Source organism: Coenobita brevimanus, chromosome 12, assembly GCF_032717465.1.
Source record: "Coenobita brevimanus isolate Jiangsu-jjx chromosome 12, ASM3271746v2, whole genome shotgun sequence".
In the NCBI taxonomy this organism is placed as follows: Eukaryota; Metazoa; Arthropoda; class Malacostraca; order Decapoda; family Coenobitidae; genus Coenobita; species Coenobita brevimanus.
In genome coordinates, this window is record NC_136965.1 from 5,249,768 (window position 1) to 5,265,000 (window position 15,233).

Sequence of the window (15,233 nt, forward strand, 5' to 3'; positions counted from 1 at the left end):
CTTCCCGGTCCTGCATTTTTTTTTTTTTTTTTTTTTTTTTTTAGGAGGTAGATGGTCACCAATCCTTCCCCTCTAAACACTTCTCCTACTGGTTACCTGGCTGGACCATGGTGTGGTGGACAGGCATATTTATATCTTATCTGCATCTTACAGGACCAGTTTCCCAGCTCCTTAAAGTGATTGTGTATCAGTTTTCACGGCTTTCCTTTATGTTATTTATAGCTTTTTTAAATAATGTCATAGTTTGCATCAGCTACTTGTTGCTGCAGGTTCATCTACCTATGAACCCAGTGGGTTGTAGGCTGAAGTTACCCTTGTCCTTCAGTCCACCATCCTCTTATGTTAGCTAGAAACTCGTGACGTAGCTACGGGAGAAGGGGTCTGTGCCCCCCAATCACAATCTTGGCTCCTCATTAAAAGTTTAGAATATTATGTAATGTGTACACCGTGTGCTGTGAAAGTGATTTGAAAACGAGTAAACACATTGACATAATGGATGTAATGGGACACTGCACAGTAGGGCTTGGCCCCCAGTTTATGGAGACTGGAAATGCCACTGACAGGCAGGGGGTTCAGGGACGTTTGTATAATGGTGGTTATAGCAGTGCCGCAGCGTGAAGGCGTCCACCTCGAGTACCATCGGTGGCTTGGAGAGGACAGCAAAGAATTACAGCCAACACAAATCGCTAGAGAAAGGGTGTTAGGGAATCTTAATACGACTGGAGCATGTGTAGTGGACAAATGAAACAGATCCCGTTTTCGCAATGGGGTGGATCTGTGTGGTGTGGGATGGGCAGCAGACCTACTATATAATGATGGGATCCCGGGGTATTACCAGGGTTACTGAACTGTGGAGGCGGACACAGTGGTGGTGGTGGTGGTGGTGTGTGTGTGTGTGTGTGTGTGTGTGTGTGTGTGTGTGTGTGTGTGTGTGTGTGTGTGTGTGGTGTGGTGTGGTATCTACTGTCCTGCAGGTGTGTTAATGACCATAATTGTAGTCGTTACCATGACAACAATTTCAACTGGATCATTAAGTCAATAAAGGAATGATGTTTAGGGTCAGTATTATTCATTTTCTTTACTTTTTCTTTTCTTTTCGATTTTTCCGTTCTCTTTTCTTTGTCTCCTTTATTCCTTTATTTTATTGCACATTTCCTCTCTGTTTTATAATTTCGTCTGAGTTTGTAATTTTGTGAAGATGTTTTTAGAAGAAATGTTGTCTGTTGGGTTAACGGTATCTACTCAAACGAATATATTTTTACCACGAATCGGAATGAATATTTGATCCCAGTAGCTTTTATCTATCTATTTATCTATCCATCGATCTATCTGCCTATCAATGTATCTGTCTATTTTATCGATTCATCTCTGGAAATAATTTTAGGCTCAGCGGAATTATTTGGTGTTGGAAAAATGTGGAAAACACGAAGCTAGGATGAAGGAGATTGTTACTCTCCGTTCTTCCTCTAACTTGGCCTAAATTTGCTACCTCTTTATCATCAGTGCTCATTTATAGCAACAGATTAGCACTAGAATATGATGCTAGTCACAAAGAAGTGGCGTGGGAGGGATGGGGAGTTGCACTTGTGTCTTTTTCAGCCACTGAGCTACGTGAAATATGCTACAAAAGGACGAAAATCTGGGCCAAGTTAGAGTAGCAAGATACGGACCCATTTAAGGATCGTAGTTATGTGGGTAATGTTTTTGATGTTTACAAAGCCACGGCAGTGTTTTAAGGGCAGTAGTGTAGATAGGAATCTTTGTGTCACTCTTGTTAGGTTGAGGGTTTGCGTCATTGTTTGTTTGGGTTAGTGTAAACGGTGCTCAACTTGGAATGAGTGTTCGTTTGTGAGGTTCTGAGGTTTATATACACTCGCACTCAAACACACACACACACACACACACACACACACACACACACACACACACACACACACACACACACACACACACACGCCCACAGGTGTGTGTATGTGTGTGTGTGTGTGTGTGTGTGTGTGTGTGTGTGTTTGTGTGGTAAAGCTATGAAGGGTGAAGTGAATTAGTCATGAGATGAGGTGATTAAGGTGTAGTCATGACAGGTGAGATGAGATCATGACAATTTGAACTGATGTCATGAAAATCTGAGCTGAAGTGAGGTGAAGAAGGTCCGATGTAAGGTGAACTCATGCAGGTGCGAGGTGAAGTCTGTAAGATGTAAGGTTAGATGGGGTCCTTAAGGTGCAAATTGAAGTAGGTGAAGTCTTTAAGGTGAAGTGGGATGAGGTGTGAGGTGCTGTGAGGTCATGAAGATGCGAGATGAAGTGAAGTCTGGAGGGTGAGAGGATAAATTGAATCATGAAGCAAATTGAGGCAGAGTGAAGTGTCGATGGTCTGAAATGATGTGAAGTGAGATGAGGTGAGGTGATGAAGGTGCCAGGTGAGATGAGGTGAAGTGAGGTCATGAGTAACTAGGGTGAATGAGGTGAAGTGAGGTCATGAGTAACTAGGGTGAATGAGGTGAAGTGAGGTCATGAGTAACTACGATGAATGAGGTGAAGTGAGGTCATGAGTAACTAGGGTGAATGAGGTGAGGTCATGAGTAACTAGGGTGAATGAGGTGAAGTGAGGTCATGAGTAACTAGGGTGAATGAGGTGAAGTGAGGTGAGTGGGTGGCATTTACCGGTACATGTGAATGCGGTACCACCACCACCACCACCACCACCTAACTGTAGCCCACCCACGCCCTTACCCACGCCCCACGACACCCAACCCTTCTCCTGCCGGGGCTATGCTGCTGGTGGTTATAGGGACAAGGAGTGGCCCAAAAGGTCTTACGAGTTCAAAAGATTACCCAACTCTTCTGTCAGGGGTAGGCTGCTGGTGGTGGACAAGGAGTGGCTCAAAAGGTCTGACGAGTTCAAAGGATTACCCAGCCCTTCTGTCAGGGGTAGGGTGCTGGTAGATACGAGAACAAGGAGTGGCTCAGAAGGTCTTACGATTCAAAGGATTACCCAACCCTTCTGTCAGGGGTAGGGTGCTGGTGGAGGGCTGCGAGGGAGTTACAGGGACAAGGAGTGGCTCAAAAGGTCTTTCGAGTTAAAAGAATGACAGAGGACTAGAGAGGAAAGTAAACATCAACAGTCTTTGATGTCCTTTGCTGTTTGTGAAAGAAAATCGGATTCGAAATGGCCTTCAAAATTCGTAGCCTCTTTTCCTTATCGAATTATTCTACACATTACGCTTGAGTATCCCAGTGCGCAAAATAAATCACTAAAGAAGGTGTCCCACGTAACTTCCTACACCCCCTCATTGCTGCCCTGGGACCACGATATCTTTCCTATGAGGTGACGATGAGATTGGTAGACTGATAAGAGTGAGCTGTCTTGTGGTGACCTAAGTTTATCATCAGAGGTGGGTGCTGTGGTGAGGGGGACCTGGAAAATAAGACAAGGCTAGTTTTATCATATCTTTACTAGCTACAGACTCCTTTACCCCCTTTATTTAGCACTGGAACAACTGGATTTAAAGAAGATATATAAGAACTTCCCATTAACCTCTTCCTTATTGGCTGCTTTCTTACCTTGATTACTTGGATTACCTTTCTTACCTTGCTTAATTACTGTGCTGCCTTGAAGTAATTAGTGTGAAATATTGATTCTTTTTTTTTTATCTTAAGAAGGGATTTAGAGGGTCAAGGTGGTGGAACTTGTACACACACACACACACACACACACAAACAGGCATACCCAAGCACACTCACACGTATACCCTCCTCTCTCTCTCTCTCTCTCTCTCTCTCTCTCTCTCTCGATAAGTATCTTTTAATTACAGGAGTGCAGTCTGGTCCATAGATTTCTGAGAGAGAGAGAGAGAGAGAGAGAGAGAGAGAGAGAGAGAGAGAGAGAGAGGGAGAGAGAGAGGGAAGGAAGGAAAGAAGAGAAAGAGAAGGAAAAGAGATAGAAAGGAAGGATATTGCTCTCTCTCTCCTTACTGATTCCTTACATCACACACACACACACACACACACACACACACACACACACACACACACACACACACACACACACACACACACACACACACACACACACACACACACACACACACACACACACTCTCTCTCTCTCTCTCTCTCTCTCTCTCTCTCATCCTCCCTCACCCTGTTCCCTTATATTTCTCCCCCTTACACTCGTCCTTCTTCCTTATCTTTCACCCCTCACTCACTTTCACCCCTTCTGCTTCCTCACCCTCCCTCACCCTCACCCCATCTTTATATCTATCAGCTCTCACACTCTATCTATTCTTTACTAATCTTCTTAACTAATCCACCCTAATCTCTTCCCCTTTACTCATCTACCCTCATTCTTTACTTATACTCCCCCTTACCCTTCCTCTCCCCCGTACTCCCTCACCCCACCTCACCCCCCCAGAGGCGTGTTGTAATTGTGGTAGCGGATGGTGGTTATGTAATGGTGGTAGGCGATGGTGGTTACAAGCCACTGGGGTATAAATCTTGCTGGCTGAATGTTGGTTGCTGGTAATGTTGGTTATTGAATGTTGGTTGGTGGTAATGTTGGTGGTTGAATCTTGGTTGCTGGTAATGTTGGTGGTTGAATGTAGGTTGTTTGTAATGTTGGTAATTGAATGTTGGTTGCTGGTAATGTTGGTGGTTGAATGTTGGTTGCTGGTAATGTTGGTAGTTGAATGTTGATTGATGGTAATGTTCGTTGCTGGTAATGTTGGTTGGTGGTAATGTTGGTGGTTGAATGTTGGTTGCTGGAAATGTTGGTGGTAATGTTGGTTGTTGAATGTTGGTTACAGGTAATGTTGGTGGCTGAATGTTGGTTGCAGGTAATGTTGGTGGCTGAATGTTGGTTGCTGGTTCTGTTGGTGGTTGAATGTTGGTTGTTTGTAATGTTGGTGGTTGAATGTTGGTTGCAGGTAATGTTGGTGGTTGAATGTTGGTTGTTTGTAATGTTGGTGGTTGAATGTTGGTTGTTTGTAATGTTGGTGGTTGAATGTTGGTTGCTGGTAATGTTGGTGGTTGAATGTTGGTTGTTGGTAATGTTGGTTGATGATATTGTGTTTTTTTATCATCTGGCGGAACTGGGCCACTAAAACAACCTGAATTTGAGCCTTAGTTTTGAGTTCCAGAGTCTCCTTGGTTACTAGAGCAATTTTTTTTTTTTTAGTTATGGAACTGTGCAACTCATATATTGCCTTCTACTCCTTGGTTGCATGAAATTGGATGAGCGTTAGTGATGAGGTAAGAACGAATCTCCTTGGTTACTAGTCAAATCCACCCTCCAATCTGACTACACTTGGCATTCAAATGAGCTGGAAAAATGAATCTCCTTGGTTACTACTCAAATCAAACCTCCAATCTTATTTCACTTGGCATTCAAACGATCTGAAAAAAATGAGTCTCCTTGGTTACTAGTCAAATCCACCCTCTAATCTGACTACACTTGGCATTCAAATGAGCTGGACAGTATGAGTCTCCTTGGTTACTAGTCAAATCAAACCTCCAATCTTATTTCACCTGGCGTTCAAATGAGCTGTAAACATGAGTCTCCTTGGTTACTAGTCAAATCAGCCCTTCAAGCTGCTCACATCTGGCCCAGTAAAGTCATTTGGCAACAGTTAGAATTGAATACAAGAGCTGTCTCACCGATGGAAAGGTTAATGGTCACTCAAATTCAGGCTCTTATAACTCAGTTGGAATAAAGGGCTAGAGTTGTTCTACCAATGAGAGGGGGGGGAAACTGAGGTCATTCTCCTTGTGGTCTATCTCTCACACTTTCAAGGTCCACAAGGCTGAGTAAACATTGGCAGGTGTTTGGAGTTTTAGCCCTATTTACACACACACACACACACACACACACACACACACACACACACACACACACACAGGCCTGGTAAAGTGGACACGCTCATGTGTAAGTGGACATACATACTTTCATGAAAACACACCCACACGAGAGAGAGAGAGAGAGAGAGAGAGAGAGAGAGAGAGAGAGAGAGAGAGAGAGAGAGAGAGTACTTAAATTGACGTAGGGGAGGGAACTCTGAAGGGAAAAGGAAGGGAGAGGTTGAGGAGAGGAAGGAAATTAATCCATAGGCAGGAGGAAGAAGTAGAGAGAGAGAGAGAGAGAGAGAGAGAGAGAGGGGGGGGGGAGGGAGAGAGAGAGGAAATGAAGGAGAGGAAAACAGGGGGAGAAGGAGAGCAAGATAAAGAAAGGAGGACTGGAGGATGGAGGAGGAATGGAGGGAGGAAGAGGGAGATGCAAGGCAAAAGGAAAAATATTAAAAAGGAGGGAAGATGAATGGAAAAATAATATGCTGTTTTACTGATCTGTTTGTCAATCTATCTGTCTGTCTGTTTATCTGTCTATCTATCTATCTATCTGTCTACCTGTCTGTCTATCTATCTACCTGTCTGTCTATCCGTCTGTCCTAATATTAATATACCTGTCTATATGTCTATCTATCTATTTGTCTGTCTGTCTGTCTCTCTGTCTATCTGTCTGCCTGCCTGTCTATCTATTTATCTATCTGTCTCTCATGAGGGTTATAATAATCTTTGTTTTCTGTTATTTTACCTCTCTCTCTCTCTCTCTCTCTCTCTCTCTCTCTCTCTCTCTCTCTCTCTCTCAGACCAATTTCCAACCCCCAACTCTACTCCATTTGCCCCAACCCTTCCCCCTTACGGTATCCTCCTACTCCCCATCATATACTAACAGGATCCAACCCCATCCCTGTAATCTGGAAAAAGTTCTTGTGTTGATTCAGATCCTTCAGACGCTGGTGGGATGGGGTGCGAATTCTTTTTTAAAATTCTCCTTTCTTTCTTACTTTCTTACTTACTTACTTTGTTTATTTGTTTATTTTTTGTTGCCTGTACCCCCCAGATCATTCCGCCTCTCTGGGCGTGAGATATAAGCTGTATTTCTTTCACCTTGGCCCGGATTTTCATCATTTTCCAGCTGATTTCACGTACGTCAGCGGCGGGAAATGAGTGCCAAGCCTCAACATCCTTTCCATAGCACGTCTTCGTGACTAGCGCCATATTCCAAGGCTCATCTCCTGCTGGAACTCAGCATTCAAGTTCGAGAGATGGCAGTTTTAGGCCAAGTTAGAGAGACAACAATAACAACGTTGGATTGATGGTAACTTTGTAAATACGGATGCATAGGAGTCGCCAGTTTTATCAATGGATGTGCGGTCGGCAAATTAAACCAGTCAGATAATATTATAGCATTTTTATCAGTAATTTGGCGTGTATAATCATTCGGTGTATGTTTTTTTGGCGGTAGGATCCAGAGCGCCAATTTGTAACCCCGTAAAAGGGCGGGAAACAACGATTTCTCGACATTGTTTACATTTGTAATTCCCAGTCGTGACGTGGATTTTCGCTCGCAGGATGAACGAGAGATATGGGAAGCTTTGGTACTTCTCTCTTCTTGTCCCTCCTGGAAAAAGTAGCTTAAGAGTATTTTCTTCGTAACTAAGATCAATTTTTTGCATTTTCCTCTCGTAACTAAGACATATTTTTGCAGGAAGAACGAGAGATATGGTAAGATCGTGGCGTCCTTGTCCTTCCTGTCCTTCCTCTAAATCGGATAATAATAATGATAATAATAATAATAATAATAATAATAATAATAATAATAATAATAATAATAAAGAGGAGGAGGAAGAGGAGGAGGAGGAGGAGGCAGGAGAAAGAGGAGGAAAAGAAGCACAAGAGCAAGAAGAAAGAAGAAAGAAAAAAGAGTCTTCGTCTCAAAAAAGTCAACGCACCGGGGTAAAAATCCATCAATAAAAAGTCAAAGCACGAAAAATATCCATAAAAATAATAAAACTTCGAAAAACCACAAGACCCCCCCCCAAAAAATATATATATACTTCTACACGTTCCTTATCCTGGGTCTTTTCCTTCTCATTTTCCACATTCATGCCCTTCGCCCTCAAAACCTCCTTCCTTCACACACACTCCTTCCTCACATACCTCCTCAGAAACTCGAAATATCCTTGAAAGAAACATGGATATCCTTCTACACGATCCTCTTCCTCGGTCTTCTCCTCCTCCTCCGCTCCTCCTCCAAACCTCCTTCCCTCACATACAATTCTTCCCCACATACCTCCCCAGAATCTCGAGAAAGTATCCTTGAGAACAACATGACACATACAAGTTCAAGGCGTCGTATCAGATGCTGCCCCACACCAAGACGCATTCCTTCGTTGGATAAGAAAGCTCCCTAACACCTCTCCCTTAGTGATTTATTTCTGATTCTGCATCGTTAATATGCTCTTGTGTGATAATGGAAGCTCCCCAACACCTCTCCCTTAGTGATTTATTTTTGATTCTGCATCGTTAATATACTCTTGTGTGTTAATGGAAGCTCCCTAACACCTCTTCCTCACTGGTTTATTTCTGATTCTGCTCCGTTAATATATTCTTGTGTGTTAATGGAAGCTTCCTAACACCTCTCCCTTAGTGATTTATTGTTTATTCTGCTCCGTTAATATATTCTTGTGTGTTACTTAATGGAAGCTTCCTAACACCTCTCCCTTACTGGTTTATTTCTGATTCTGCTCCGTTAATATATTCTTGTGTGTTATTTTAAGGGCGCGTATTCTCATTGATCAAAGAAACTCCCTAACACCTTCTCCTAAGCGATTTATTTTGGTTATTAGATCTTACTGCCCTATTCTGTGCTATTAACATCCTTTTAATACCCCCATCCTCTGCATAAGTAACATACAAAAGGATATTAACCAGCCTTATCCAAAAAAATAAATCGCAAAGGAAGAGGTGTTAGGGAGCGTCCTCAACCGACAAGAATACGGGCCATAAAATCCAGGATATTATTTGTGATGGAATTGTTAAAAAAAAAAAAAGTGAGCAAATGGCGAAGAAAGAATTTGAGATATTAAAATTGTATTTATGGAGCTTCCTGAATAATATCTATAAATTATTCTTTACCATTAAATTTCTTGTGGGATTGTTTATTTATCTATCTGTCTGTCTACCTATCTATCTATCTGTCTGTTTATATATCAGTCCATCTATCTATCTGTCTATGTATTTATTTTTAGGGAAAGGAAAAAAACTGTCGAATAATTTAATGTCAGTGAACTTTTCTCTGTTTAAAAAAAGTGTCTTAAGTTTGTCAGGTTGCGGATATTAGAGAGAGAGAGAGAGAGAGAGAGAGAGAGAGAGAGAGAGAGAGAGAGAGAGAGAGAGAGACGAATTTCACAAACATACAATTTCCCCCCTGTCAAAGCCAAAACTTATATATGTAGAAGGAGCAAGACACAGAGGAATATATATATTTTTTTTCACTCTTGTCTCGTCTTTACATCGAAAAAAAAATTATAATTTTGATCGAAAAAGTATTATATAGTTATGATACGAAACCGACTTTTTGATATTACTCCTTTAGATCAATCAGGCTTTTAGGGGAACAAGTCGCTGAAGAAAGGGTGTTACGAAGTCTCCTTTGCCAAAAAAAAAAAAAAAAAATACGATCCAGAGACGAATAATATGCAAGAGAACATTGGAAGTGTAGTATGCAAAATAAATCACCATGTAAGAAATGTTGCGAAGTCTCCAATATCAGCGAGATTATAACTGACAGACAGATATTATAAAAAGACAGTATTAAAGTGCAGTACAGAAAATAAATCGCCATGGAGGAGGTGTTTGAAAGCCTCATAAACCATCAAAAATACAATCTGTGGTTTTTTTTTGTTTGGGGACGGTACTTATTTCTCAGCTGCGTCTTGATCCTCGGGACTTATTTTCCAGCGGGTGGCCAATGTTTACAAGACGTCGGGTCCAGTCCTGGGGCCATATGATTGCTTGTGCTGGGGCAGAGGCAGGAGGGGGGTGGCGTAGAGAAAGAGAGGGAGGAAGGGATTCAGCGAGGAAGGCATGGAGAGAGGAGAAGAGGCATGGAGGGAAAGGAGAGGGAAGGAAGTGAAGGGAGACTGGGAGGAAGAGAGGGAAGAAAGGAGGCAGGGAAGGTGGATGAGGAGCCAGGGAGAGGAGAGTGAAGGCAGGGAAAGAAGAAAGGGAGGCAGGAAGGGAGGAGGGGAGGCAGAAGGGAGGAGGGGAGGCAGAAGGGAGAAGGGGAGGCAGGGAAGGAAAGGGGAAGCACAGAGCGAGAGGATACGTAGGAAGAAAATGCAGGGGTAAAGAAAATGTATACCAGTTTGTGAGAAAGGGTGGACAGAGATGTGAGGGAGGGTACGCAAGACTGAGGGAGAAGGGAGGCAGGGAGGTAAGAAGGAGAACAAGGTGAGACAGAGAGAGAGAGAGAGAGAGGATCCTGCCTTGCTTCGCGTCCTCCTGTCCATATACCTGACTGATGCACTGTTTCCCGTCGCTGTGTCTGTCTCTGTTTATTTATACCCAGTACCCCTTGTCTCTCACTCTCTGTTTGGGTCCTCGCTTGTTTAGGTCCGCTTTTCTCTTGTTTCTTGTTTATGTCTGCTTGTCTCCTGTCTCTTGTTTACTGTGTCTTTTTTTCTTGCTTGTTTGTTGTATTTTGTCCTCTGTTTTTTTTTCCCTTTATGTTTGTTTACTTTTGTTTATATATGCGTACCTGCTGCCGACTTACCTACCTGCTTGTCTGCTACCTGTCCTGCTTCCTTAGACACATTGTTCATAGCTCTACTTTCATGTTATTCTTTTCCTATTATTTTTTTGTCCCTCCCAAATTATTACTGAGAAATGGGTTTGGAAGATGATGATGATGATGATGATGATGATTCTCCCACATTCACCTTCACTTCCACCTGCACACTCTCATCGTCCATCTCTCCACATATTCCCCTCCACCTCTCTTCCAGTCCCTCCCTCTCAGTCCAACACGTACACACGATCCATCTCTCCCCACATTCCTCTCCATCTGCTTACTTTTTTAGTATCATCCTCTCTCTCTTACATCCACTATCCACTTTCCAATATATTTCTCTCCACTTACCTGCCAGTCTGTCCTTCCTACCCACACCCTCCATCCATCACTCCACATCTCCTATCCACTTGTCCACATCTTCCCATCCATCTACCTACCCACCTACCTACCCACCTACCTACCTACCTACCTCAGTCCTACTTACCCACACCCACTATCCACTTTCCCACATCTTCCCATCCACCAACCTATCTACCCACATACATACATACACATAATTATCTACCAACGTACCTACCTACCTACCTACCCACATACATACATACATACACAAATATCTACCAACCTACCTACCTACCTATCTACCTACCTACCTACCTACCTATCTACCTACCTATCTACCTACCTATCTACCTACCTACCTACCTACCTATCTACCTACCTACCTACCTACCTACCTCGATCCTACGTACCCAAACCCACCAAACTCTCATCCTTGTACCTCCCAGTTTCCTTAATATATTCCAGGCATCTCCATCGTATATTCTTTAAAATCCTTCCCCCTTCATCCACCTCTCTCATCAGCTCCACAATCTCCATTCATTATTCACCAGGATCGCATGAATAAACCCTCCTATGCCTCAGTTGTGTATGATATGCCTTGTTTATACATTCTCCTTCATTCTTAAAGCGGGTGTATGCTTCTCTGTTAAATCTGAGTAGGTTTGGGAGTAATTGGGATGTGATGTGCAATGATAGTGAGGTGTTATGGAGACGTGGTGTTTGTAGTAGTAGTAGTAGTAGTAGTTGTTGTTGTTGTTGTTGTAGTAGTAGTGTGGTAATAGTAGTAGTGATAGAGGTAGTAGTGACAATAGTAGTAGCCTTCTTTTTACTTCTTCCTCTTCTTCTTCTTCTTTTTCTTCACGTTGTTGTTGTTGTTGTTTTATTATTATTATTATTATTATTATTATTATTATTATTATTATTATTATTATTTTATTTCATTATTATTATTATTATTATTATTATTATTATTATTATTATTATCATTATTATTATTATTATTGTTGTTGTTGTTATTATTATTATTATTATTATTATTATTATTATTATTATTATTATTATTAAAGTAGTAGTAATAGTAGTAGTATTAGTGGTAGTAATAGTAGTAGTAGTAGTAGTAGTAACAGTAGTGGTTATTGCTGTTGTTGTTGTAGCTCCTGGCTCATCAGAAACATAAACTCAGTGGACTGCAGACCTAAATAAACCACTTAAACACCTTTGTAAGTACCAGCTGACTGTCTCCCTAATCTTACAATCTCCATTTATTATTCATTATTATTTACCAGCTTTCCCTTCACTGGTTCGGAAATCTAATCAGCCCTTCCCGCCACAGCATGCCATGTAACCCAGTCCCGTTTGCATGAGTAGCATCTTAATATAAACACATCAAGGGGGATATTATTGTTGCATATATTAGCCATGAGAGGGGGAGATGAGATGGTTTAGACGTGTGGAATGCTGAGAGAGAGAGAGAGAGAGAGAAGAGAGGAGAAGGGGAAGTGAGATCATTTCGACTTGTGGAATGCTTGAGAGAGAGAGAAAGAGAGAGAGAGAGAGAGAGAGAGAGAGAGAGAGAGAGAGAGAGGAGAGGGGGAAATGAGATGGTTTGGACGTGTGGAATGCTGAGAGAGAGAGAGAGAGAGAGAGAGAGAGAGACAGACAGACAGACAGACAGACAGACAAACAGAGACAGAGACAGAAAGAGAGAGAGGGACAGAGAGAGAGGTCTTTATTCTCAGCCAAACCCTTCACTGAGAATAAAATCAATCCCTCCCAGTCGAGCGAATCTCAGAGAAGAATAAACTCGTCATTCGCCTCCTTGAAATAAAAATAAAATTCGTATTGCAAAGCCCGGGTGTTTAAGAAAGAAATTAGAGAGAGAGGAGAAAGCAAATTGGGGGTTTTGGTAGGATAAAAGTGATGGATATTAGGACGAGAGAGTTGGTAGGAATGTAGTTTGTTTTGGTGTGGCAGGTAAGGTAGTGTGGTGGGGTGTGGCGTGTTGAGGTTTGGTGCAGAGTGAGCTGAAGTGACGGGTGGTGTGGTGTGGTGAAGGGTGGTGTGAGATGAGGTATGGTGTGGTGGTGTGGTGTGGTGTGGTGTGGTGAGGTGTGGTGAGGTGTGGTGCAGCATGAGATGAAGTGAGGGGGTGAGATGAGGTGTGGTGTGGTGTGGTGAGGTGGGGTGTGGTGTGGTGGTGTGGCAGGCACCGTGTAGTGCTTGTATATGCTACCTGTAATTAGCGTCAAGGTAAGAGGGGAAAGGCCTGGATCACGTACACTGCAGGAATGGTACACACACACACACACACACACACACACACACACACACACACACACACACACACACACACACACACACACACGCACACACACACAGGAAGAACAAGTTTGAGCAGTGGGGAAAGGGGAAGGAAATGAGAGAGAGAGAGAGAAAGAGAGAGAGAGAGAGAGAGAGAGATAAGTAAGTTTTATCCATCATCTCCTCTCACTTCCCCACATCCTCACCTGTGCCCTTCTCACCTCCACCTCCCACCTTCCATTCCTGTTTCCTTTCATTTTTCGTCACCTGTTACTCATTTATTTTTTTCTCTTTTCCTCCCTTTCCCTATTATACTTTTCGACTCGTGTGGCTTAAATTTCTCGTCTACATTATGCTGGAGTCTCTTGCTATTTAATAATTTCTAATCAGCTTAAATATTTGCTGTACTGAAGACTCTGTAAAAACTATCAGTCATTTTAAGGTTAGAATTGTACCTGGCCGTAACTCACACACTCACTCTAACCCCATCACCTCCTCCGTCTAACCCCACCACCTCCTCAGTCTAACCCCACCACCTCCTCCGTCTAACCCCACCACCTCCTCCATCTAACCCCACCACCTCCTCAGTCTAACCCCACCACCTCCTCAGTCTAACCCCACCACCTCCTCCGTCTAACCCCACCACCTCCTCAGTCTACTCCACCAATCCCTCACTCTACCTCCACCATCTTCTCACTCTACCTCCACGACCTCCTCACTCTACCTCCACCACCTCCTCACTCTACCTCCACCACCTTCTCACTCTACCTCCACCACCTTCTCACTCTACCTCCACCACCTCCTCACTCTACCTCCACCAACTTCTCACTCTAACCCCACCACCTCCTCACTCTACTCCACTACCTCCTCACTCTAACTCCACCACTTATAAGTCACTCTGAAATGCACTCTAAGCTGTATTCTTGTCACTCTAACTTGGCCTAAAAAATGGCTTCTCTCCACCTTGAATGCTGAGCTGTATGAGTAGGTTAATGCTAGAATATTATGCTAGTCATGAAGAAGTGCTGTGGGAAGGATGGAGAGCCGTAGTATTGTCTTTTTCTAGTTACGTGAAATAAGCTGCAAGTGGACGAAAATCTGGGCCATGATAGGGTGAAAGGAGTGTAGTTTGATTCTAGAGGTGTGTATTATGAGTGTAGTCCCCGGGTGTAGTCTGAGTAGCTCTTTAATTCTATGCTACACCCTTAAGAATTAGTAGAAAAGCTTGCCTATGTCTTAAATGTCCGCCAAGACTAGATTCGCACCCAGGATAAGGGCTTCGCAAATCGGTAGGCACAAGCAATAACCACTAAGTCAGCGCTGCACCTGAGTCGTTTATATTGTTGATTTTGATGATGATGATGATGGGGGTAATGATGGTGATAGTGGTGTTGATGATGATGATAATGATGACGTAGCTGTTGATGATGATGACGTTGATGTTGTTATTGTTATTGTTGTTGTTGTTGTTGTTGGCCGTGAACTTGGTAGACTGAAGGCTGAAGTTACCCCCCCACCTGCAGCCCATCACCTCCTCGCTGGAAGATAGGAAAGGGGGGGGGGACAGGTGACTAACGTTTGTATTTCAGTTCCACCACGTGAAGGCGCCCATCTCTATCATTACCAACACAAAACCCTCAGCCCTTTCAAATCGATTACCAATTTCGCATTTCCCTCCTTGCGATTTTATTCTTAGTATAATTTTTCGCATGAGAGAGAGAGAGAGAGAGAGAGAGAGAGAGAGAGAGGAAAAAAAGATACTGCAGATTAGAGATAGATAACAAGAGGTAGAATTCTAATACATTTTGCGACTGATTCTTTGACGTAGTTTGAGGCGTCTTGTGTAGGTGGAAATGGAGAGGCGGGAAGACTGTGCATTTCTCGTCTCCTATGGTTTATTTTGTTTTTTTATTTGGTTGAGATAGTCGTTCTATCGCATCTCTCTGATTCTTTCTTCTCTC